The sequence below is a fragment of the Vicugna pacos genome, chromosome 14 (assembly GCF_048564905.1).
Source record: "Vicugna pacos chromosome 14, VicPac4, whole genome shotgun sequence".
Classification (NCBI taxonomy): Eukaryota; Metazoa; Chordata; class Mammalia; order Artiodactyla; family Camelidae; genus Vicugna; species Vicugna pacos.
In genome coordinates, this window is record NC_133000.1 from 19,705,537 (window position 1) to 19,732,062 (window position 26,526).

Genomic DNA, 26,526 nt, shown 5'->3' on the forward strand with positions numbered 1-26,526 from the left:
ACAAAATTAGGCGTTAAATGAAATCCTTCATCTTGGAGGAAACATCCAAAATACATCTGAGTCTCCTGTTCGCCCACAAGTGGCAATGTGACTCCTGTGCTTTTACTGCCACCGGCCTGCCAGCCCATTCTAGAATGGCCTCTCTTCCCTTAGGGCAGGGAGGGCCTCCAGAGCAGGGTCTCCCCGCCTCCACACCCCTGACACTTGGGAGCTGGACACCTTGCTGTGAGGCTGCACTGTAGGATGCTCAGAAGCTCTAGATGCCCACTGGACGACAGGAGCATCCCCCACCCCAAGCATGACAATAAACACTGACTCCAGACTTGCCAGATGTCCCCTGGGGAACCACATCTCTGCTGGCTCAGAACCACTGCTCTAGAGAATAAGGAAAAAAAATCCCAATTTTTTTGTTTATTAAAAATGGATATCATCACCCACACCACACCAAGCAACGTCACCGGGATGCCCGGCTCCCTCCAGGCCCCCACCTTTGTGTGGAGCCAGGACTTCTCAAAGCCGTTCACGAGAAAGACCTTCATTTGGCAGCTGTTTTCTTCTCTTTCCCACTCGTCCTCCATCCCCAATACCTTTCACTGCTCTACTCACCAGGTTTTATAGCCCTTTATCGGGCTTCCAACAGGGAGCCCATTCTCCAAATGCCTATACCCACCATTCCTGAGCAATCTGGGACAAATTTAGTGGCAAAACTGGGAAAGATTCCAGTGGCATGACATGCTGTCCCATTCAGAAGGCTTGATTTTCAGTGGTGGTCAGCTGGGGTGATTCACCCCAGCGTGCGTCCTCCAGTTCTTTCCCTCTCGGGGTGGATTCTCTGCAGACCCACCGAAGCATAGGTCCCAAGGCCCCAACCCTCATCAAGCTAGGGTCAAATTTAAAGCCTTAAAAGTCTGGAGTCTCAAAAAGGTAGTATCATTTGCTTTAAATCAGAAAGCTAGCAGATGGGAGAAGCAGGATTTGAAGGTGGCTTTATCTCCTTCCAAACACTCATGCCCTTTCCTTCACCACCACACCAACCACATTCCTCCAGAAAAACCGGAAACAATGATTTGGGGACACCATGAAGGGCATTCCAGTTTTTCCCCACCCATCCTCACACAGTAGTACACCTATGGACATCTATTTGTGCCTACAATGACAAATCAACGTGATGCTGGATTAATTTAATAAACATAGAGCCGTCACTGTGTGGCAGGTCCACCCTCATTCATCCTCATCGTAATCTATAGCAAACATTCTCCTGAGCCATTTTTTGGTCAACCTTATTTCCATTTGCTGTTGAAGAGGCTGCAGGAGAACACTTAAGACCTCTCGGTGCTGGTGTTTTCCCATCAGTGGCCTGAGCAGCGGGAGCGCAGCCCAGTCCTCAGCAGGGAGCTGCTGGACAAGCACAGGGGACGCCTGCACCTGCAAACCAGCCTTGGGCTGCGTGGCAGTAAACTCGGGAGCCGGAGCAGCCCCTTCTGGGGCACAGAGAGAAAGAGGGAGAGACAGATATATTTTAAGGTGTGGCTCATGCAATTTTGGAGGCTGGCAAATCCAAAATTTGCAGGGCAGGTCAACAGGCTAAAAATTCATGTTGATGTTGCAATCTTGAGTCTAAATACTGCAGGGCAGGCCCGCAGGCTAGAAATGCAGGTAGAATTTCTATGCTGCGGTCTTGAGGCAGATAGCTGCTTCTTTGGGAAACCTTTCCCCTTAAGGCCTTCAACAGATTGGATGAGGCCCACCTACATTATGGACAATAATCTGCTTTCTCAAAGTTTACTGATTCAAATGTTACCCACATCTAAAAAATACCTTCACCATAACAACTAGACTAGCGTTTGACCAAACAGCTGGGCGCCATACCTACCCAAGATGACACTTAGTTAACCATCAGCCCAAGGAACAAAGACAGATGTGTTATTCTTGGCATCCACTGACTATTCAAAGGCAACCTGGTCCTTTCAATTCCAGCAGGCACGGTGCTCAGTGCATCAAAAACAAACAAAAAGAAAGCAGTGGGAAAGCCACAAAGAAGATTAACACAGAGACTGGAGGCAGTGTGTCAATGCCAAGCACCCTCCTCAAAGAAAGGTGGAGGCAAGCAACGCTGGTGACGGCCCAGGATGCTGCAGGAATGAGCACAACGGGACGGCCGCCTTCCCTGAAATCCATGCTCGCAGATTAGATCTGACTTCTCTTAGATAAGTCTCCATGTTAACAGATAAGGTGTGCCACAGTCATGGAAATAATGAAATTTTCAAGAGCTCTGAAAGTCTGTTACCCACCTAACCTTGTCTTCTATCATCCAAAATGGCTTTTAAGGGTGTTCACTGATGGTAAGTATAGGAAAATATACTGTGAGCACCAGCAAATGATTCCACCTAGAGACAAGCACGTGGGGGCTGAGCATAAGTGAACAAGCTTCCTTTGCAAGAAGGCTTCCCACTGCCTACAATCCCTTCTGGTGCTGTCTGCATCCTTGGCTTGCTTTCATAGATTTTATGCTGTTGAGGTTTTTTGGTTTTGTTTAATATGTTTTCCTCCTAATAAAAATGATGAGTGGAGAAAGGTCTTGAGTGCTGCAAGGAGAAACACTGTAGGATGTTATGTATTAAAAACTGGCTTGGGATCCAGGTGGCAGCTTCTTACAACTCAGCCCGGAGCTGGTTCCAGTTCTCTTTGCTATATTCGGACCCGCTACGTGTAGCAGTTTTGTGAAATGCTTAAATAGTATCCTGCACCCCCCACCACCAAAAAAAAAAAAAAGACCAGGTAAAGCGAGATGACTTGGTTGTTCAAGAGGGAGATCACAACTCCAAGATGCATTCCAATTTTTCCTCCTTTGCTGTCTGACCTTGGAAACTTAACTACCCTATGCCTCAGTTTATCTACCAGCAACACTCAAATGGTAGTAACGCGGGCCTGCCTCCTTCCTACCTAACAAGTTATAAATCAGGGTGTTGGAATGCTCTGTAATCTTAAAGTATATAAATCAAGCACAGCAAAATATAGAAACCATCAATATCATCACCTTAGGTCAAAACCAAGATTTAAATTCCCGGCTCCAGTGATGAAACGCTAGTGGGTGGAAATGCTGTCAGCTAGCCCATCGCTCTTGTCTCCATGTTTAACATGTTCGCCTTCAGATCAAGGAGTCTTCCGTGAAAGACGACCCCACGGTACAGTAGCATTGTTGTAATAGCACACTGACAAAAATGGAGACAGATGGCTGCTCAGTGGCAGGTTCTTAACGTGAATTTACTGTTTATGAAATGTGCTGGATTGATGGCATCAGGGACTGAGCCTGCCACTTAGAGGGAGAGATCAAGGGGGACAAGGACAAAGACCCAGGCAGCCTCTCCTCAATTCCACCCACCCCAGTCCCAGGCAGGAGGCTTGAGGGAGCTGCCAAGTCCCCAAAAGGGAAACTGTATCTGGATCTCATGGCGACACTCACTGTGGAGCCAGAGAACAGATTCAGGCCCATGTATTCCTCACACTGGCAAAGGAAGTCCCAGTGAGTGCCAGTCGTGTGAGGATGGGGAGAAGATCGGGGCTCTTTCCCTGGTTAATGTCTTGAGTTCATTTCTTGGGAGACAGCATGGGGGTGGGGTGGGGTGAAGACAGTGTACTCCCCCAGATGAGAGCACCAAGGGAATCACCATGGCATGATCCTTAAAGAGGTGGTGACTGTTCTCAGCAAGTCCCCTCAAGTCTGGCAAGCTCCAACCATCGTTTCCTCCAGTTCCACATAAACTTCAGTCAGTCCTCCCAGGCTGCAGTGAGTTTTATGACATCCTTCCTCCGTAAAATCGAAGGATTTCCGTCAATCCCTAATGGCCTAATTCTCTTTTCTGAACCATTTCCTCAAAGGAGACTCCAGCTTCCGTAAAATGCTGCAGTGTGGTACTCTCCCTGGGCACTTCTGAGGCACCGCTAGCCCCTTCTGCCAGCCATTTGGGTCAACGACACAAAAATCACAGCCAAGTGAAAGGGACTGTGGCTCAAGCTACGCCAGGGCTCTAGGACTCGCAAGGACCCAGTGGCCGAGGGCTTGGATGGTGCCCCCTCTACTGGCTGGCCTGCTCCACTGTCCTCTGACTGACTCGCTGTTTCAGTAGATGTACTACTGGGTTTGCAGATGCAGCACAAAAGTAATCCTGGGGCAAGCCGCACTAAATGGCTCAGGGCTGAATGGGGTATGCCTGTAAGCTTAAAACCATTCTGGTCTGACACTCAAGGGACAGCAGCCGTCCTCACAAGGTATGCAGGCCACGCACTCTGACCACCTCTGAGAAGCCTTGGACACCTGCCCCCCACGATCCTTGTCGGAGGGGCCGCCACGTACAAGGCACTGTCCCTACCGCAGCCGGGTACCAGGGCTCCGTGCAGTGCAGGGGCCTCTCAGCAGACGCGACCCACCAGCTCCATCAGGGTCCCCCTTGGAACGCTGGACAATGGGACCTACAGAGAGAGACAGAGGGACTCCAGAAGCTGAGGGACACCCTAGCGCCACGCACCAAGCAGGAGCTGTGAGGCTGGAGGACAGGAGGAAGTCGGTCAACGGGAACAGAAAAGGCAGACCCGAACCGCTGCCACCACGATGGCGGAACAGGAGATCAAGGAACAATCTCACCGCTCTCCTACCCGGGTGACCTCGCAGGAGTCTTTGCTCTGCGGAAACTGAGCTGGTTTCCAGTCTCCCTCGCTCTCCCCCACATCCTTTTTTTTTTTTTTTTTTAACTGGCTTAACCTATCCCGTCCCTGTTTCTTGCATTTCACAAGAGATAACACAGGTATGTCTCACTATACCCCAGGTCAGCTGAATGTGAGTCAGGGCACCCGCCTTGATGTGGATTTATAATGGCTGCTTTTCACACCAGGATGAGCCTCTTCGGCAGCCCTCCGTTAGAGGAGGCTTTATTCATGCCCTTCCCTGGGGCAGTCAACAGCCTTGATGGATGCCTTTTTTGTGACAGCCAAGCAACATGCAAGGCACTACGGATACAAAGGAAAATTAGAAACGACCTTAATCTCAAGAGCATTCCAAGAACTGGAACTTCCAAGCCCCCAGTTCTCTGACTGTCCGGCAGCTTGCAAAGATATCCCACCTTCAACGCTTCCTGTCAGAGATTACGGAACCAACACCACTGTTAAACAAACACCACCACTGCCAGCGGATCAACAAGAGCTTAGGAGGGTTTAGTTATATAGACAACTGAGAAGAGAACATCAGAGTTAAACATTGAAGGCGAATGATTGAAAGGTTAGCTCTTTTACGTAAACGCACCCCAACAAAAATAAAGGATCAGCAGGAAAGACGACGAAAGCACTAGAATATTGCAGAGGCACTTTTAAAAAAAATTTTCCGTCTTCATTTCTTAATTAAACAAAATACCATAGGTTACGTCCTTAAAAAATAAAGATTTCAGTCGATTACTTAGCAGAATTATTATTCTCCCATTTGTACACATGCAGGAACAAGAGTAAAAGAATAGGCAGTTGTAATGAAATAGAATGCCTTCCATGTAGAATGCGTCCTGTAAAACGTTCTGTTTTCATATTGGCTTCTATTAACAAATCTCTTTATAACCAAAGAGCACTTTCTAACTCCAGGATTGCTTCCCCACCGTTGTACACCCAACCTCCTCATCACATCTATTAATGTAAACTCTAGAGCATTCTCCCATGAAAGGATATTCTTCACAGAGACTCTTTTTAATGGTATGTTTCTGATACAAACGCAATTCTAACCTGCCCAGGTTTGGTCAGCAGGAGGGAGAAGGAGGGCAGGGGAGGTTCCTATTGAGAGTCAGAGAAAAATACAAAACAACTGCTTCCCTTAGATATATTCTAGGGAAGGAAAGAGCCACTGTTAGCCCCCAAAATGCTTTTGTGTCGACTAGAAAAAGATGCCTCCTCTGGGCAGACAAAACCCCATGCCAGTGCTTATGCCTCAGCAAGCAGAGTGTAGGCTGGATTCCTGCCCTCGTTTCTCTTCTTGGCAAAGTATCCTTGTGCAGTTAACCACCTACAAACCCTTACATGGCACAGAGAAGGGGGAAGAGGAGAGAGAAATAGAAGAAGAAAGAGTTGTGCAGAGAGATGGACACTGAGCAGAGACAGAGAACAAGATGGGGTGGGAAGGTCAAAGAAAGAAGGGAAGAAAAAGACAGAAGGGTGGGAAGGGCAGAAGACAGAAGGAAAACTCACAGAAAAGAATGGAAAGAAAGAGGGGGGAGTGCCAGATGCTTTGGACTTGTTTCTCCATGGCCAATCAAGGCTCAGGAGACTATAATTCAATTCCGTTGAGACCAACACAGCTGTCTCGAGGACAGACTTGTGATGCACTGCAGTTGAGGCTCTGGACACAGATCTGAGCGACAGGCTTCCTATCCTAAGTGGCCTGCTGGGGAGAGCTCAGAATGAAATAAAATGTCTCCCAACCGCTCTGGGAGCACCAAAGCACGTGTGATTAATTCTAACCAGAAAGACCCACTTCAGGCAAGGCAATGGTGTCTCATGACTTTGTCAGTCAATTAGAAAAGTCAAGCCTTGACCAGAAGAAAGCAAACAATTAACCAACCAGCCAACCAATCAACCACCCACCGGCGATCAACCAACCAAGCCGAGCCCTTGCCTGTAAGGCACGTATTATCGAGGTATCTAGTTGCAAGAGGCTTAATAAAAATGCTAGATGTCTTGTAGGCATTTGCGACTATCACAGCTTCTGTTAAAAACAAGAACAGTTGATCTTACCCACCTCCCTCTACCACCATCAGCACAAAAAAATTCCCTCCCACCCACCCCCATCTGTCATGTGGCCCGATTCTGAAAATTCCTTTAGCAGTCTGCAGAGAGCCTCCTTATAGCATACGACATTTCCTAGATCAGCACCTTAGTTACCAATTTAGAATCTTCCCAGCAGCTGGAACCTAGAAACATCTTGTTAAGATTCTCCAAAAATAGCTAAAATAGCCCTGGTCATTGTCAGCTCAACTCAACTGGGGAAAAACCTAACAGCCGACCGACAGCACAGAATTGGTAGACATTTGCAGGAAGAGAGAAGCTATAGGAGGGAGAAGGCATACTGAAAATCGGCCCCACCTGCAGCATGCTTTCACCACAGCCAGTGCTCCAAAGGTCATGTCCTCCTGCTTTGGTTCATTCATTCAACACATGTTTACTGAGCCCCTGCCTGGTGTTAAATACTGACGTGTGCTTCGCAGATACAGCAGTGAAGAAAAAAGAGCCAAGCCCTGCCCTCAAGGAACCGACAACCTCATTAAACAAACAACTCCACAATTAATTAATTAGTAAGCATTGCTAAAAAGCAGTAAGTATAACTGAGCCCAAGTACAGGGCTCTGGAAGGCCAAGTACAGGGTAACCTCTGTTCACTGTCTTTTAGACTGAGTCATGGCTTTTTTCTTTGACTCACTTGTTTAATCTAGAAATACCTGACCTCCAGTGTATGAGCTGACCGCAATGCATAGATGCATCCAGAGATGTCAGTATGAAGAAGTTACCCTTCAAGGTTCAAAGCTCAGGATGACACTAGGCTCCAGTAGCCTTTCTCTACCTGCCTACTTCCAAACAGAGCTTCTGCACTACCCAAGAGACCCCGCTGCCTGTCGTGGCAACAGATTACATAACTTGCAGTAACTCTCATCAACCTGCGCTTCCCAACGGCTCTCCTAAGACCGCCCTGCTTCTCCAAGGGAACAGGGCACAACCTCTAACGTTAATGTCAATTCTCTCTAAGGTTAAATCGCGCAAATGACTTTACTACATCCTCTTTGAGTCTGTATTCCTGCCATTTAATCATTTTAATTCCTTTTCTATTCATTAGAAAAGGAGAATGCTAAGAGAAGAGAATCCCAGAATTCATATACCTTTGAATAATGGCCCTAAAAAAAAGTACAAAAGATTTCAACTCTCATTTCCCTTTCTCTTGTCAGATTTAACTAATGGCACATAATAGAGGGAGTTAGGTGTTCCTCTAACACTTACAATATGCAATTTTGCAGCTAGAATAAGAAAGAAGTAGCAATCTTCTGTTTCCAAGACTGCTGGAATTTGAGGTATAATGTGGTCCAGGGATGGGAGATGAGTTCTGCCCTGGATTTCAACTCTGTTTAATCGGCAGTGGTGGCGAGAAAGGAGTCTTGATTCTCAGGCTCAGCAGGTAGGTCTGCGTGGTCAGCCAAGGATGGGTCACAGGAGGGTGAATCACAGCAAGCGTGCCACGTGTTTCCCATCCCTGGCAGAGTGCTTAAGAGAATTCACAGACTTTTGAGCTTGAAGCCTACAGGTGAATTCTGGCTGAGCTACTTACCAGGTTATGACCTTGAAACTGCAAGGCCATAGAAGGTCATACATCAGATCTTCAAGACTTCATCAGATTCAGTTACTAATATCTGCTCTAACAGGGGGGAAATCTCCCAATCCTCACTACCTTATATACACAGACGTGTCACCTGAAGGGTAATGGCTCACATTCGATTCATCAGTGGCCACTATCTGCTGGTACAGGATCACCTACCCTCGGGAAATTCTTTATTTCTCAACTCTTTCTATAGTTCTCTGCAAGGTAGCTCTCATGGGTCCATAAACAAGTTTAAAGGGTACTGCCATTCCCAGAAGTATCCCAATTCCCTCAAGGACTCCCCAGGGCTGAACAGTCCTCAGGAACCCCACTATTTTTGTCCCAGGTACAGTGGCTACTGCTGCTCCTCCATCAGGTACCATTTCTGATGCCAAGAACCCTCAAAGCCAAGCTGTGCTGTGATGTGCAGTGAAATGGGTCTGTTGGGTAGAATTCTAAGAATGACCCCTGTGACCCTCCCTTTGTGCCCCTTCCCTTTTGAGTGCCAGTAGAATCTGTGAACGTGATGTCACTCCTGTGACTAGGGTACTTTATATGGCAAGGGAAAGATTACCCAGCTGGGCCTAACTTAAACTTAATGAGGCCCTTAAAAGCAGAGTCTTCTCCAGCTCACAGCAGAGGGAGAAGTCAGAGATATGAAGTACAAGGATCTCATGTACCACTGCTGCCTTGAAGATGGAGGGGCAACGGAGAAAGAAATGCAGGTGCCCTCTAGAAGCTGAAAGTGGCCCCTGGCTGACATCAGAAAAAAATGAAGACATCAGTCCTTTGGCCACAAGAAACTGTCAACAATCTGAATGACCCTGGAAGCAGGCTCTTCCCCAGAGCCTCCAGGGAAGAGCCCAGCCTGACTGACACCATGACTTTGGCCTTGTGAGACCCTAAGTAGAGAACCTAGCCAAGCCTGCCTGGACTTCTGACCTACAGAACTGAGATACTGAATGGGTGTCGTTTCAAGCTGCTAAGTTTTGGTAGTGTGTTACACAGAAATAGGAAACTAATACCTGGAGAAAAGGGAGGAAAAAATCTCTCCTCTGTTCGGCAGCCCCACAGCAGTGTTGTTTTGGCACCCATGTTTTACACTCCAGGGAAATGGATCTTTCTGATTTCATGTACAATCCTACTGTTTTCTGAAGATCAGACATGTGCCCAATGGCCTAAAGACTGTCATTACTCAGTCTTTAGAATACACTTCTCAACTCTTGGTTAAAACTCTTGCAGGCCTAAAATTTATATGGAATCCTAGAAGACCCAGAATTGCCAAAGCAGTATTGAAGAAAAAGAATGAAGCTGGAGGAATAACCCTCCCAGACTTCAGATAATACTACAGAGCTATAGTAATTAAAACAGTGTGGTATTGGCATAAAAACAGACATAGGGATCAATGGAACAGAATAGAGAGCCCAGAAATAAACCATAGAACTATGGTCAATTAATCTTCAACAAAGGAGGCAAGAATATATGATGGAGAAAACACAGTCTCTTCAGCAAGTAGTGCTGGGAAAACTAGACAGCAGCATGTAAATCAATGAAGTTAGAACACTCCCTCACTCCATACACAAAAATAAACTCAAACTGGATTAAAGACTTAAAATATAAGACAAGACATGATAAACCTCCTAGAAGAAAACATAGGCAAAACATTCTCTAACATAAATCTTAGCAATGTTCTCCTAGGGCAGTTTACCTAGGCAATAGAAATAACAGCAAAAATAAACAAATGGGGCCTAATTAAACTTTTATGCTTTTAAACAGCAAAAGAAGCCATAAGCAAAACAAAATGACAACTTACAGAATGGGAGAAAATATTTGCAAATGATGCAACTGACAAGGGCTTAACTTCTAGAATATATAAACAGCTTATACAACTTAATAACAAAAAAAAAACCCCAAACAAATCCAAAAATGGGCAGAAGACCTAAACAAGCAATTCTCCAATGAAGACATGCAAATGGCAAATAGGCACATGAAAAAATGCTCAATATTACTAATTATCAGAGAAATGCAAATCAAAACTGCAATGAGGTTTCACCTCACAATAGTCAGAAAGGCCATCATTCAAAAGTCCACGAATGATAAATGCTGGAGAGGGTGTGGAGAAAAGGGAACCCTCCTACATTATTGGTAGGAGTGTAGTTCGGTACAGTCATTATGGAAAACAGCATGGAAATGCCTCAAAAAACTAAAAACAGACTTACCCTATGATTCAGCAATCCCACTCCTGGTATATATCCGGAGGGAACTCTAATTTGAAAAGACACCTGCACCCCAGTGCAGCAGCACTATATACAACAACCAAGACATGGAAGCAACCTAAATGTCCATCAACAGATGACAGGATAAAGAAGTTGTGGTATATTTATACAATGGTATACTAGTCAGCCATAAACAAGAATGAAATAACGCCATTTGCAGCAACATGATGGACCTGGAGAATGTCATTCTATGTGAAGTAAGCCAGAAAGAGAAAGATACCATATGATATCACCCATATGTGGAATCTAAATAAACAAACCAAAAAAAGGACACCATGAGCTCAACTGCAAAACAGAAACAGACTCACAGACATAGTGAACAATCTTATGGTTACCAGGGAAAGGTGGTGGGAAAGGATAAATTTGGGAGTTTGAGATTTACAAATGTTAGCCACTATATATAAAACTAGGTTTTAAAAAGTTTCTTCTGTATAGCACAGGGAACTATGTTCAATATCTTGTAATAAACTTTAATGGAAAAGAATATGAAAACGAATATATGTATGCATATGCATGACTGCAACACTGTGCTGTACACCAGAAATTGACACATTGTAACTGATGGTACTTCAATTGAAAACAAAAAAACAAACAAACAAAATCTTTTGCAGGCCTCATTTCTTTACAAGTTCTTGCAGGAGGCGTCCCTGTTCCACCCTGAAGAGATGTACATGATCATCTATATTCATTCACTCATTCATTTATTCATTAAACTGTGAATGCCTATCACATGTCAAGCTCTGTTCTAGGTTCTGGTGACACAGAAGGAATGTACTGAAGTCCTCTCTCACAAAGAGCTTACACTTTCCTAAGAAATAAAGAGACAAGTAAATAAACATCTTTGTCAAGTGATGCCAAGTGCTATGAAGAGAAACAGAGCAGAGTAAGGGGATCAGGGGCAACCCAGGATTGGATACCGTAACCATTGCTGACCAGCAATGACCTGTTGACAAGGGGGCCATTTGGGCAGTTCAAGAGTGAGCCCCGCGGATACGTGGGGGAAGAGCACTGTAGGCAGAGGGGATTCTAAGTGGGAGGGTGCTGAAGTGGGAGGGTGTCTGGCATGTTTGAGGGCTGCCATTGCCGGACAGGAGTGAAGGAGGAAGAGAGAAGAGGGAAATGACATCAGTGAGGTACCAGAGGCTAGATCACCCGGGGCCCTACGGGCCACTGAAGAACGTGAATTTTACCCCGAGTGAAATGGAAAACACTGGAGGGATTTACCCAGGGGAGTTTCATCATCTGACTTGCAATTCTGTGGTGGAGGAGCTAAGGTGGAGGGGAGATCGGCTAATGAGCCAGGACACTGACAGCTGATGGTGGTTTGCTGAAGAGGCAGCAATGGAGACAATGAGAAGATGCTGGATTCTGGACATATTAGAAGGTGGTATTGACAAGCTTTATGGACAGTTAGATCAGAAATGTGAAGGAAAGAGAAGAGTTAAGAAAAACAAATGCTTATGTCTGAATTCCAGCTGTGGGTGGGGCTGAAATTCCTTCCCAGGAGACATCTCAGGCTGTCAGTTCTACCAACACTCCACACACCACTAGACATGCCTGCAGCCTAGTGGTGGTTATGTCCAGGCTTAACTTGAGATCGGAGCTTTGGTAAATAAATTTCCAGACACAGCCAAGCTTCTGTTGTGAGGCAAGAAAGCCAGGTGAGGCAAAATCTTCCAAGCATAAAGATCTCTGACTCAGCAGGCAGCCTGTTTCCTTATTTAACAGGAAAGGGCAGAAAGCACATGGCGCTGGTTCTCTAGCCCCTAATTCCAACAGAACTACACAATTTTGCCCAGCTCTTGAGTATGGTGTTGAAATCTGAATATGAGTGTGAGGTCCTGGGTCCCAGGTGGAGAATAGGTCCAAGCAGTATTTCATGGGGTATAAAGCATGTCAATCCAATCATAGCTTTTGTGTATGAGCAGAGAATAAGTCCCGATGTTATTTTGGCATGAAAATCACACAGGATATTTGAATGTAGGGTACCATTTTATAAGTAACAAAAGAAGGGTGAATAAAATAAAATCCTTTACACAGATAAAAACAGCAGGTTCAGACCCATTCTCCTGACTCCTCCCCCCTAAGCACAAGTATAAAGCCTGGGAGTGGCCCAAGAGGCACCAAAGGAGAGCAAACTGTGGTAAGAAAGCTGGCTGGCTTGGGACCTCAGGACCTGAGGAACAACAGAGCACAGGGCATCCTGCGGCCTCGCACCAGAAAGAAGAACATCCAGGTGTGGAATCTCCAATCTCCAACCTAGCAACAGAAGGCCTCCCAGTTACTCCTCCCTGGATAAGACAACTCTGATAAGAGACCCAATGACAACAAAGGAGGAGCATCAGAGCCCCACCATAAATGGCCAGGGGAGGTATTCTCCTTCCCCAGGGGCCTCACTCTCTCTTTCCACCTGAGACACCAAGGATTCAGGCCAAGAGGCCAACAGGAGAGGGCCAGCGACAGCAGGTGGCCAGTCCAAAAGCCTCTTTGTCCCTGAGGTCTGAGATTCTTCTCCCCCAAGCTGATGGAAATAACATGGAAAAGGCCCAGAAAACTAAAAAGCTAAAACAAACTTTAGCTCATAAATGATCGTGATATTTTTGTAGCTAAAGATTAATAGGATAAACATGCATATATGATAGGGTTGAGCTGTGGGGCTGATAAAGCGGCCTCTGTAAAAGATTTTATCTAGAAATTGAGATGTCCAGGTGGGGTTGCTAGCAGTGAAATCTTTAACCTTAGCTTTATATTTTAAACACATGCAGATTGAGGTTACAATAAAATACACTATTTTACTAGTATACAGGAAGCAAGAAAGAGACACTGGTCTATATAAAGCTCTCGACTAAATATGATTTTCAGCTAAGGTGCTTTGGGGGAAATACACATAAAAAAGCTTTCAAATAAAACTGAAATATGTTTTTGAGGAACAATCTGAGGTGGTAGACCCCTTGGCTGTATCAAGATGGCCTTATTCTTGCAGGCTAAAGTTTAAATATAAAAACAGACCATTTTACTGAATTAGGGGAGAATTCAGGATTCTGGGAATATCAAGAAAATTTTTAGCCAAAATGAACAATAAAAATCTTTGGAAAGTTCCCAAGCCACCCATATCTGAAGCAGTATACAGAATCAGTTTCTGAAAGAAACTCAGCTAAGGAAGAAGGGTGATGGGGCAGAGAAAAAAAAAATCAGTTAATCAACATTTGAAAGAAAAATCAGATGCTACTGAATGAATGTTTGTGTTCCCCTAAAATTTATATGTTGAAATCTTCAACCCCCACTGTGGTAGCAGTAGGAGGTGGGGCTTTTGGGAAGTAATTAGGTCAGGAGAGTGGAACACTCATGAACCGGATTAAGTGCTCTTATAAAAAGACCCCCGAGAGTTCTTTTGCTCCTTCCACCATCCTAGTTAGAGCAAGAGAGCAGTCTATGAACCAGTAAGTGAGTTCTCACCAGACACCAAATCTGCTGGCATCTTATCTTGGACCTTCCAGCCTCCGAAACAGTGAAATATAAATATTTGCTGTTTAAAACACCTTATCTTTTAGGTATTTTTGTTACAGCAGCCCAAATGGAATAAGGCATCAGATATGAGAAATCAGTTAAAGATTAATTCAAGAATGTGAAATAAAACATCCCATGTGGAAAAGGTATGTAATCAATCAAGTAACCAAATTGCCCCTCTTCAGCCTTCCCTTGACGACCCCTCCATAAATGACCTGCTCTATAAAGAACAGGTGGAAAAAACTGATTCTTATGAAAGCCAATTAGAAACTTCAGGAAGAGAATTCCCCAAATACTACTTAGATGCTTTTTAAAACAAAATGTTTAGTTAAGAGAATCCAGTTGGATACATTCCTGACATAATGAAAAAGACTTTTTAAAAAATCCGCTCTACTTTTGTAGATAAAGAAGTACTCATTCAATCAATAGAACTGAAGACCACCAAGGCTGCAAGGGCTGAAACGCTGTCAACTACTGAAAAGACAGCTAGAGCCATGGAGCTGATTGCTCCCTGGAATGACATGAAGATGCTAGGTGTCACATGGCCAGTAACCTCCTATATAGCTTCCCCCAAATGTCTCTGTCTTAATTTCTTAGTGTGAAATCTAGGGACTAAATATTTTAAAATGTAAAGAATCTCTCTAGCTCGCTAAAGACTGTATCAGCCGTAAGAAAGAATGAAATCCTGCCATTTGCAACATGGATGAAACTGTTGGAGGGTAATATACTTAGTGAAATGAGTCAGAGAAAGACAAATACTATATGCTATCATTTATACTTGGAATCAAAGAAATAAATAAATAAAACAAATGAATGAATAAAACAAAACAGGAACAGGCTCACAGATAAGAGAACAAAATAGGTCTATCTCACGCTCACGTATATGCAAAAAATTTACACAAAATTTTAGCAAAACAAATCCAACAATATACAGAAAGAAAACACAACCACGATCGATTTGGGTTGAAGGAAGGGTTAGGAAAAAAGCAAGTTTGATTAAACACTCAAAAATTAATGTATTGATAACTTCCAGAGCAGGTAGTCATGCCTGCCAGGGAGGAAGTACCTGCCTTGCGAGCTGAAGTTGTCCAGCTTGAGGTGGGGCTGAACCCCCTAAAGCCGAAGCTGCTGGCGGCTCCTAGGGCAGAGCTGGAACTGGAGCCGCGCGGGAGCCGAGCCGGAGCCAGACACCAGGCTAGAACACCTGCTTCCGGTGTCGCAGTTGCCCCGAAAGGGCTCCTAATTGAGACGATGCACTCAGCGAGCAGCTAGTGCTGCCTGCGCTGAGCATGCGCAGACCTCTAGGCCTGGTGAGCGCCTATTGTTTCCTGGGGTGTAGTGGATTTGGCTTCACGCAGGGAACCATCACTTGATTGGAGATGAGCAACCGGGAGGGCCAGCGTAGTGAGAATTTTGCGCGGCTGCCTCACCTCGGCCTGGAGTGCATCCCCTTGGCTCAGGCCCTTACGCCCAACTGCTCAGTGTGCTCATGTCACCCTCCAGCTGGCTGAGGACACATAATGCTGTCCGTCCCGCCTCACGTGTCGGCCCAGTGCCCTAGCTTCCAGGCCCAGATCCCAGCCTTTCACTACGACAGCGGGCCTTGCCATCCCTGCGTCTTCCTTCAGCTGCCTCCGAGGAGACAGTGACCAGCTGCGCAGATGGCGGGGCGCTCGGTGTCCGGTGTTGTAAGCATAACCGGGGTACTGCGCTGCCTGCAGGCGCTGGAAGTGCTGAGGATCACTGCTGCCTCGGCCCTCTCACAGTGGCAGCCTGTTCTCTGGGATGCCTTCGGAAGCGTTTCTGCAAAATTCAGCAGCGGAGCCACAGGGCCAACTGTGTAGCTGGCGAGGAGTGGCCCACTGTGAGTAAAATGCAGAACTAAAATCAAGCCTTCTGTGGCTCCAAACCATTGGTAAGTGCCGCTCCCTGCCGTGGCTGAGCCCAGAGGGGCAGGCTGCTGTCAACCATTCTAATCGACTTCTGGGTTGTGGGGCGCCCCACCAGTTGCTGGACTTCACACCTCAAAAAGTATCTGTTGTTTGCCTCTTACCTAACACAGACCTTTGAAATATTTGGAATCGAGGGATGCAGAAAAGTGGAAACTCCTTAGAAGTAATATAGGAAGGGATTCGAGGCACACAGGAAGTGGCCCCTCTCTCTCCATTTAGGTGATTTGAAAACTAGGCAGTGATTCCCAGAAATCCATGCTGCAATCCTTAAGAGTTAAGAGTCTGACAGTTCAGAATGTTGTGAAGGGCCTCAAGGGCTGGGCTACCAAAATTGATTAAACATCCCACAGCACCGAGGGGGCTGGTATAGTCTGACCTGGGAAAGAAGTGGATTGCCATATTATCTCAAAGATAGATTCATTTGCATTTTTTAGTAATGTAGAGAAAAGCCTGCGATTCTGAAGTATCAGCAAATGAACTATGAACTCTTTTTTAAGGGGTTCTTTGATTGCAATTTATTGGATTACTTTTACTTATTAACCAGGTATCATACTGCTTCTGAGTATCCTCTTGTTTTCAGAGCTTGGAGAGTGTCTTGACCTTGTGACTTGTAAGTAAAAAGATGGTTTTGTTTTAACCTGCAGACCATATACTCATCCTGCTTTTTTCCCCACCTCCTCCAAATTAAAAAGGCAAAAGCAAAAACAAAAAAACAAAAAAAAGTTATAAGTGTCCATTTTGTGCCTAGAATTGAGGTGTCATAAACTTAGTCATACCAAATTGATCATAGACGTTCATAGATACTTAAGGGCAGCTTATTGTTTAGTAATACATTCTTTGGGTCTGATTCCAAATTGTAGAATATATTCTACAGAAAATGGTATTTTAATACATAAATTGTTTTAATTATCTGGGAAGTGGTCATTGCATTAAACGTTTTGAATTTATGTCAAAGTCAAATCTTTACAGTTCAACAAGATAAAGGAAACCACTTTTGTAGTCTGACAAATTTCTTTAAAAATTTTCTCAAAGTCAGCTTCAGGGTCCACCTTATGTTGTACACATATAACTTTTTCTAAGCTGTATACTTTGGTTTACCTTGCCTTGGAATCTTAAAAGTCCAGTTCCAACCTCCCCTCTGCCCTTTAATTTACCTTTTCTATTTTGGTTTAACCTGTGTTCTCCCAGCATTTGATAGCAGTGTAAATTTTAGGGTTTTTTTTTTATGTTTGTTTACTTACTAAACGACATTTTCATGAAAGGGCAAGTAGTCTGCCAAGATTATATAACGTACAACAAAATTAGAAGTAGAAATGTACTAGGAAAGTATACACCAGCAGCAACTTACAGAACAAATGCTTTGCCTTTTCGAAAGCAGGTCTGGTCCATATGCTCCAGCAGATTGTTGCATGCAGGCCCATAATTGTCACATTCCTTTTTTTTTTAAGAGAAGGCAGAAATCACAGATGTAAGTGTAAAATCTTTGCATCTCTAGCAACAAATTGAAGGGGTTGGGGATGGGGGCGGGGGTTAATAAAAACCACTGTGGGCTGGACAAAACCCACTGCAGGCCTGCTGGTCATCAGTTTGCAACCTCTGGTATGGACTCTTGTTTTATTATAAAAGGCTGGTAGTTTAAAGATCAGCTTCAAAATTAGGAAGTCATCATTTCTTCATTGTAGGATTTAGAGTAACTCGTAATTCTTTGAACAGGTATGCTTATAGTATGCCCTTCTCTGTTTTAAAGATGTAACAGGCCTCTTATTACTGCTTCTCCCAAGGAGTTATGCAAGTAAGTGACAGAGGTGTAGGGAAGAACTACAACAACAAAACAATGTGTTTTCCCACATTAACAGAATAAAAGACAACGTATCATCTCAGCAGATGCAGAAATTTAGCATCCTTTCATAAAAAGTAATCCTCTTCGTTAACAAAGAATAGAAGAGAATATTCTTTTATCTATTAAAGGCTATCTATCCAAACCTACAGCAGTCATCACAGTTAATGGTAAATTGTTGAAAGATTCTGCTCAGAGATTTGAAGTGAATCAAAGGTGCTTGCTATCACCACTTATATTCATATTTTAATAAAAGTTCTAGCCAGTGCAATGAAGCCAGAAAAAGAAATAAATGTATAAGGGTTAGAGAGAAAGAAATAAAACAACCCTTTTTCTCTTCCTTTTTCCTTTTTTTTTTTTAACAGAAAGCAAGATTGTATATGTAGAAGGTTCAGAGTACAATTACAAGCTATTGAAATTATATTTATAAGGTTATAGGTTTCAGGGGGCAAATATAGCAATTGTGATGGTTAATTTTGTGTCAACTTGATTGGGCTAAGGGTTGCTAAGATAGCTGATAAAGCATTATTTCAGGGTGTGTCCGTAAAGGTATGTCCCAGAGAGGTTAGCATTTAAATCCAAAGACTGCTTAAAGATCTCCTTTACCAATAAGGGTGAGCATCATCCATTCCTTTGAGAACCTGAATAGAACAAAAAGGTAGAAAAAGGGCAAATTTGCCCTGTGTTTGAGCTGAGACCTCCACCTTCTTCCCTTCAGTGCTCTTGGCTCTCAGGTTTTTTAATTCACACCAGGATTTATGCCATCAGACCCCCGTTCTCAGACCTTCAGCCTTAGGCTGAATTAAACCACCAGCTTTCCTGGTTTTCCAGCTTGGAAACAGCAGATCAAAGGACTTGCTGGCTTCACAGTGTGAGCCAGTTCCTAAAATATGTCACCTCTTATATGTCTGTATATATCCTATTGGTTCTGTTTACCTGAACCCTGACTAGTACACTAATCAATCATACATACTTCTTTATACCAAAAAAAAAAGGAAAATAAAGTTTTATAAGAGATTCATTTGCAGTAACATCCAAGCACATAAAATACCTATGAAGAAAAATGAACAAAAAGATATGCAAGACCTCTATATAGGAAACTATAAAATATTACTGAGGGAATTAAAAAATATGTAAGTAAATGTATGTATATACATTGAGAAACTCAATATTGTCAGATGTCAGTTTCCCTAAACTGATATTTCCCTAAACTGATGTATTCATTCACAGCAATCCAAAACAAAATCCCAACGGGTTTTTGCTGCTTTTATTGTGAAAGTTGACAAGGTGACTCTAAATTGTATGAAAATACAAAAGATCAAAAATCAGTATAATCTCAAAGGGCAAAAGTATTAGAATGCCCACTCTACTGGACATCAAAGTTTTTAAATTAAGAGAGTATGATATTGGAGCTGGAATAGACAAGCCGATGGAACAGAGTCTAAAGATAACACCCACACACATAAGGATACTTAGTAATAACTACTCATTTCCATTCTTAAGAAATAATTTCTTTCTTGTTTTTTTTTTAATCCCATGAGAGGATGTTGAACTGCTTCTGTTGAGATAATCATACTTTTCTTTTATCCTTTAATGTGGTAAAATAAATATATATCAATTTGTGGGTTAGTCTTTCTTTACTGTTCTAAGGATATCTGTCTAGTCCAGGATAATGTAGCTGTCATCCATAGGTAACTTTGCATGTTATCTTTTATAGATTTATAATCTATAGGTAATTGTTGTGGGGTGGGGGGGGTAGTTGTATAGAGGGGTGGCTAGGAGTCAAGTTTTATTTTCTATGTATATATCCTACTTTTCTAGCACCATTTAGCTAACTTAGCAGAGACTTCAGTGGACACACATACCAAAAACTATAGACTCTACAAAGTTCAGGAAAATCATGAAGCAGATGCATGAACAATAACAAATAGCAATAAGGACAAACTAAGCTTGAAGTAGAAGGCAAGTCTACTGGCAGTAAATTCTCTCAATTTGTATTGGTCTTCTTATTGCTTCTTCACTTTTGATAAATAATTTCCAGGGTACAAAATCCTAGGATGTTGGGGTTTTTTTCCTCTCAATACTTTAAATATTTCATTCCTCTCACTTTTTGTTTGCATGGTTTCTGAGAAAGAGTCAGATGTAATTCTTACCTTTGTTCCTCTATATGTAAGATATTTTTTTCCTCTGGCTTTCATGGTTTATTCTTTATCTTTGATTTTCTGTAATTTGAAAATTATATGCCTTGTAAGTCACCATTTGGTATGAAAGTTAAAAGATGAAATTATTAAAATAACCATATCTAGAATAATTTAATAGGTATACAATATAAAATATGTAAATTAACTTCAGTAACATAATATGTGGGGCGAGAAGTAAAATTACAGTTATTGTATGTAACTGAAGTTATCAGCTTAAAATAGGTTCTAATAACATCTGAAATATAAGCTATTTTATGGAAGCCTCACATGGTAATCACAAAGAAAAAATCTTTGGTAGACATGCAAAAGACGAAGAGATAGGAATCAATAAGTACCACTACAAAAAAATGTTATCAAATTACAAAGAAAGACAGCAAGAGAGAAGAAAAAGGTCATAAAACAATGAACAAAAATGGCAATCCTAAATCCTTACCTATCAATAATAACTTCAAGTGTAAATATATTAAATCACCAATCTAAGACATAGAGTGCTCAGTGAATAGGAATACACGATCCAACAATATGCTGCCTACAAGAGACCCACTTTAGCCTTAGATCCACACAAAGGATGAGTATGAAGGGACAGAAAAAGATAGTCCATGAAATGGTAACCAAAAGAAATCAAGGGTGGCTATAGTTATATCAGACAAAATAGACTTTAAGCCAAAGACTGTAATAAGAGAAGAAAGTCATTCTATAATAATAAAGAGATCAGTGCATCAAGAAAAATATAACAATTGTAAATATATACAACACTGGAACACTTAGTATTTTAATATTTAATGTTTAATTTAATTAATAATTAACTAATATTTAAAGCAAACATTAACAGAACTGAAGTGAGTAATAGATAGCAATACAATAATAGTAAGGCACTTCAATAGCCCAGTTTCAGCAATGGCTAGATCATCCAGGCAGAAAGTCAATAAGGAAACAGTGAACTTGAATAACAGTATAGACCAAATAAACCTGATAGACATACACAGAATGTGCACATGGTACATTCTCTAGGGAAGAGCCTTTGTTTGGCTACAAAAAAAATCTTAATAAATTGAATAAAATTGAAAACATAGCAAGTATCTTTTTTGATCACAATGGATGGTATGAAACTAGAAATTAATAAAGGAGGAAAATTGCAAAAAGTCATAAAAATGTGAAAATTAAATAATACACTCTTGAACAAGTATTGGATCAAAGAAGAAATCAAATAAGAAATAAAAACATACCTTGAGACAAACAATAATGGAAAGATACCAAAACTTATGGGATACAGCAAAAGCAGTTCTCTGAGTGAAGTTTATAGCAATAAACACTTATGTTAATAAAAAAAGAAATCCCTCAAGTAAACAACCTAACATTACATCTCAAGGAGCTAAAGAATAAACTAAGCTCAACTTTAGCAGAAGGAAGGAAATAATAAAGATTAGAGCAGAAATAAATGAAATCGAGACTAACAAAACAATAGAAAGTATCAACAAAACTGAGTCAGCTTTTTCAAAAGATAAACATAATTGGCACACTTTTAGCTGGACTAGCCAAGAAAAAAGAGAGTGTGCAAATAAATAAAATTATAAATGAAAGGTGAGACATTACAACTGACAGCAGAGAAATACTAAGGATTATAGGAGACTGTTATGAACAATTATATACCAACAAATTAGATTACCTATAAGAAATGAGTAAATTCCTAGAAACATACAACCTTTTAAGGCTGAATCATGAGGAAATAGAACATCTGAACAGACCAATAATGAATAAGGAGACTGAATGAGTAATCAAAAACCTCCCAACTAAAAGAAAAGCCTACAACCAGATGGCCTGATTGATGAATCCCACCAAACATTTAAAGAAAAATTAACACCAATCCTCAAAATCTTCCAAAAACTTGAAGAGGAGGGAACACTTCCAAACTCATTTTACAAAGCCAGCATTACCCTCATACCAAAACCAGACAAGGACACTATAAGAAAAGAAAATTACAGATCAATATCCCTGATGAATATAGATTTAAAATCAGCAAAATACTAGCAAACCCAATTCAGTAATACAGTAACAGGATTATAAACCATGATAAAGTGGCAGTTATTCCTGGGATGCTAGGATAGTTCAACATACATAAATCAATAAATGTGATATACCACATTAATCGAATAAAGGGTAAAAATCATATGATCATCCCAATAGATGCCGAAAGAGCATTTGAAAAAATTCAACATGTTTTCCTGATAAAAATCTCTCAGTAATCTAAGTATAGGAGAAATATACCTCCACATAATAAAGGCCATACATGAAAAGCCCATAGTTAACATAACACTCAATGGTAAAAAGCAGTAAGCTTTTCCTTTAAAATTAGGAACAAGACATGCGTGCCTATTCTTACCACTTTTATTCAACATAGTACTGGGAGTACTGGCCAGAATAATTAGGCAAGAAAAATAAATAAAGGTCACTCAAATCAGAAAAGAAGAAATGAAATTGTCTCTCTTTACCAATGACATGATCTTATACATAGGAAACCCTTAAGACTCCACCAAAACAGAACTAATAAACAAATTTAGTAAAGTTGCTAGATCCAAAATCAACACAAAAATCTGTTGCATTTCTACATACCAAAAACAAACTATTTTAAAAAGAAATAAAGCCATTCCATTCACAATAACATCAAAAGGAATAAAAGAGTTAGGAATAAATCTTAACTGAAAACTAGGAAACATTGATAAAATTAATTGAAGGAGACACAAATAAATGGGAAGATATCCCATATTCATGGATTGGAAGAATTAATATTGTTAAAATATCAGTACTACCCACAGTGATCTACAGATTCAAAGCAATATCTATCAAAGTTGCAGTAGCATTTTTCACAAAAACAGAAAAAGGATCCTAAAGTGTGTAGAGAACCAAAGACCCCAAATTGCCAAGGCAATCTTGAGGCAAGGAGATTAAAGTTGGAGGCATCACAATTCCTGATTTTAAAATATATGGCAAAATATATAAAAGCTACAGTAATCAAAACAGTATGGTACTGACATAAAAACAGGCATACAGATCAATGGAACTGAATAGATAGCCCAGAAATAAATTTACTCCTTTATGGGCATCTGCTCTTTGACAATGGTTCCAGGAACACACAATGGTGAAAGGACAGTCTCTTCAATAAATAGTGTTGGGAAAACTGAATATCCACATGCAGAAGAATGAAACTGGACCCTTACCTCACACTGTATACAGAAATCAATTTGAAATGAATTAAAACTTAAATGTAAGACCTGAAACTATAAAAGTACTAGAAGAAAATATAGGGGAAAAAAACTACTTTACATTGGTCTGGGCACGGATATTTTGGATATTACCCTAAAAACACAAGCAACAAAAGCTAAAATACGCAATTGAAATCCCATAAATCTAAAAAGCTTCTGCACAGCAAAGAAAACAACAGAGTGAAGGGACAATATATGGAATGGGAGAAAATATTTGCAAATCATATATCTGATAAGGGGTTAATATCTAAGATATATAGGAGAATCAATAGAAAAAAACCCCACTAAGAACCCAATTTTAAAATAGGTAAAGGATATGAATAGACATTTCTCAAAAGAAGATAAACAAATGGTCATTAGGCATAGGAAAAGATACTCAATATCACTATCACAGGGAAATGCAAATCAAAACTATAGTGAGATGTCACCTCAACCAATGAGATGTTAGAATGGCTTTATTATCAAGAAAAAAAAAACCCAAAAGATAGTTAAGTGTTGGTAAGGATATGGAAGAAAGTGAATGTAGTGGGAATGTACACTGTTACATCCACTAAGGAAAACAGTTTGAGTTTCCTTAAAAATCTTAAAAATAGAACCACCATATGATCCAGCAATCCCACTTCTCAGTATATTTCCAAAGGAAATGAAATCACTATCTCAAAGCAATATCCGCACTCCCATGTTCATTGCAGCATTATTCACAGTAGCCAAGATTTGGAAATGACCCAAATGTCTGTTGATGGATGAATGGATAAATGTGAATGAATGGAGATACAATATATAAAGATATAGAGATATATAGATACACATGCACACACACGCACACACGGGAAATTATTCAGCAATAAAGAAGAAGGAAATCCTGCCATTTGTGACAACATGGATGAACCTGAAGAGCATTACACTAAGTAAAATAAGCCAGACACAGAAAGACAAATACTGAATAAGCTCATCAATATGTGGAATCAAAAAAAGTTGAACTGATAAAAGCAAAGTAGAATGGTAGTTGCTGGGACTGAGAGAAGGGGGAATGGAGAGATGTCATTCAAGTGGTATCAAGTTCAGTTAGGCAGGATGAATAACTTCTGGAGATACAATAGACAATAATAATACTGTATTGCATACTTGAAATTGCTCAGAATGTAGATCTTAAGTGTTCTCACCACACAGAAAAAGAAAAGTGTGTTGGGTGATGAATGTGTTACTTAAATGTTGTGGTAATTTGATACATATATCAAAACATCACATTGTATACTTTAAATACATACATTTTTGTCATTTTTGTCAATTATACTTCAGTAAAGCTGGGGGAGAATACAGCTACATTAACAATGACAAAGCAAGTAGGCAAAAAGAAGAGAAAGGAAGAAAGGGAGGGAGGAAGGAAAGAAGGAAGGAAAGGGAGGGAGGAAGAAAGAAGGAAGGAAAGGGGAGGGAGGGAAGAAGGGAGGGAGGGAGGAAGAGCAATTGGATTAAAAAGCAAGAAGTAAACTAGCTCAATTTTCAGATGACAATCTTATGTATAGAAAATTCTAAGGAATTAACACAAAAAAAATTTAGAGCTAATAAACACAGCAATAGGATACAAAATAAATATACAAAACTTAATTGTATTTCTGTACACTAGCAATGAACATGAAATGAACTCTGAAAATGAAATTAAGAAAATAATTCCACTTACAACAGTGTCAAAAAGAATAACATACCTAGGTTTAAATGTAACAAGTACAAGGCTTATCCACTGAAAACTACAAAACATCATTGAAAGAAATTTTAAAAGACCTAAATAAATACAAAGACATCCTGTGTGAACACATTGGAAGATCTAACATTTTTAAGGTGTCAATATTCCCGAAAGTGATGTACACATTCATTGCCATCCCTAACATTCTGTTTCTTTTTTTTAAGAAATTTGCAGGCTGATCCTAAAGTTCATATGGAAATTCAAGGAACCCAGAACAGCCAAAACAATCTTGAAAAAGTTGGAGGACTCACATGTTCAGATTTCAGCACTTACTACAAACTCAAAACAGTATAGTACTGGTATAAAGACAGACATATAGAGGAGACGGAGAAGATGGGGGAGTAGAAGGATGCACGTAAGTCACCCTCTCCCACAAATACACCAAGACCCACATCTACAGACCCACTCAGCCAACCAGAGCACCTGCAGAACTCCGACAGAACATCGCCCTCTTCAAAAGATAAAGACGCCAAAAATCTGGTAGGAGAAAAGGAAAAAAGAAAGAACAAAAGGCAAAGCAGCACGGGACTGGTCCCGCGGGGAGGGAGCGGCAAAGGAGGACTGGCGCTCGCTCGCTGGGTCTCCCCTCTCCAACTGAGAGGCCAGCGGGACGGAGGGGGAGCCTCCGAGGCTCGGATCTGTACAGAGCAGCCCTTGTCTGACAGAACTAAGTTAAACGGGCACAGAGCGTCCCCCCGACGCCCAGCCTGAGACGCGGGCCGGCAGCAGCGGGCAGGGCCAGGCTGCACAAGCCGGGCGGAGGACGGGGACGGCTGCACGGAGGCAGCCCCGGGGGACTGCAAGGGGCTGGCCGCCGTGGCTGTGGGTGTACAGGACAGAACAACCTGGGCCCTCCATAAAACAGCAAGGTTGATGTGCTCTCGGGGGAAGGGTGCACACCCCCATCTCTGAAAACCCGTGGAAACTTTTCGGGGGGAAGAGAGGCGGGGCTCAGGCAGAGCCGCCATATCCTCCGGCGCTGAGCACCCAGGCGGGGGCGGGGGCGAAACCTGCATCCACACCGAAGGGCTCAGCAGCCTCAAGGGCCAGACTGAGGCGGGCCTGCAGCCTGGGGCAAATAGGATCCTTCCATCCTGGTCCCCCAGAGAACTTGCTCCACAAAGACAAACAAGGAGCTGGGTCTTGGCTTCGAGCAGGGACGAGGCTGCCCCTCAGTCTTCCCTGAGCCCACCCTCGGAGCGCCGACCAGGGCGGAGCGCGCAGCCGCACAGAGCAGCGGAGCTACCGTCGGGCAGGAACACAGCCCCTGACCAAGGTGCTGGGAGGGGGCACGACCCGCCCTTCTGCCTGGCCAGTCTGTAACACCTGACTGCGACATCCGGAGGGGCAGTGACCCGCCCGCCCACAGCAGAGGA

General features: G+C 42.1%; 1 protein-coding gene across 8 annotated transcripts in view; it reads right to left on the reverse strand.

The window, feature by feature from the left end:
• Positions 1-15,327, reverse strand: part of LOC140701136 (uncharacterized) — a 53,889-nt gene extending 38,562 nt beyond the window's left edge. For 4 of the 8 annotated variants that reach the window (XM_072976313.1, XM_072976309.1, XM_072976311.1 and 1 more), the window contains exon 1: positions 8,344-8,414. The gene's annotated coding sequence lies outside the window, so the exon portion shown is untranslated. Of the gene's footprint in view, positions 1-8,343; positions 8,415-8,753; positions 8,776-15,226 lie in introns of those variants that run through there. The other 4 variants (XM_072976312.1, XM_072976308.1, XM_072976307.1 and 1 more) reach the window with 3 other exon arrangements.
• Positions 15,328-26,526: the final 11,199 nt, after the last annotated feature.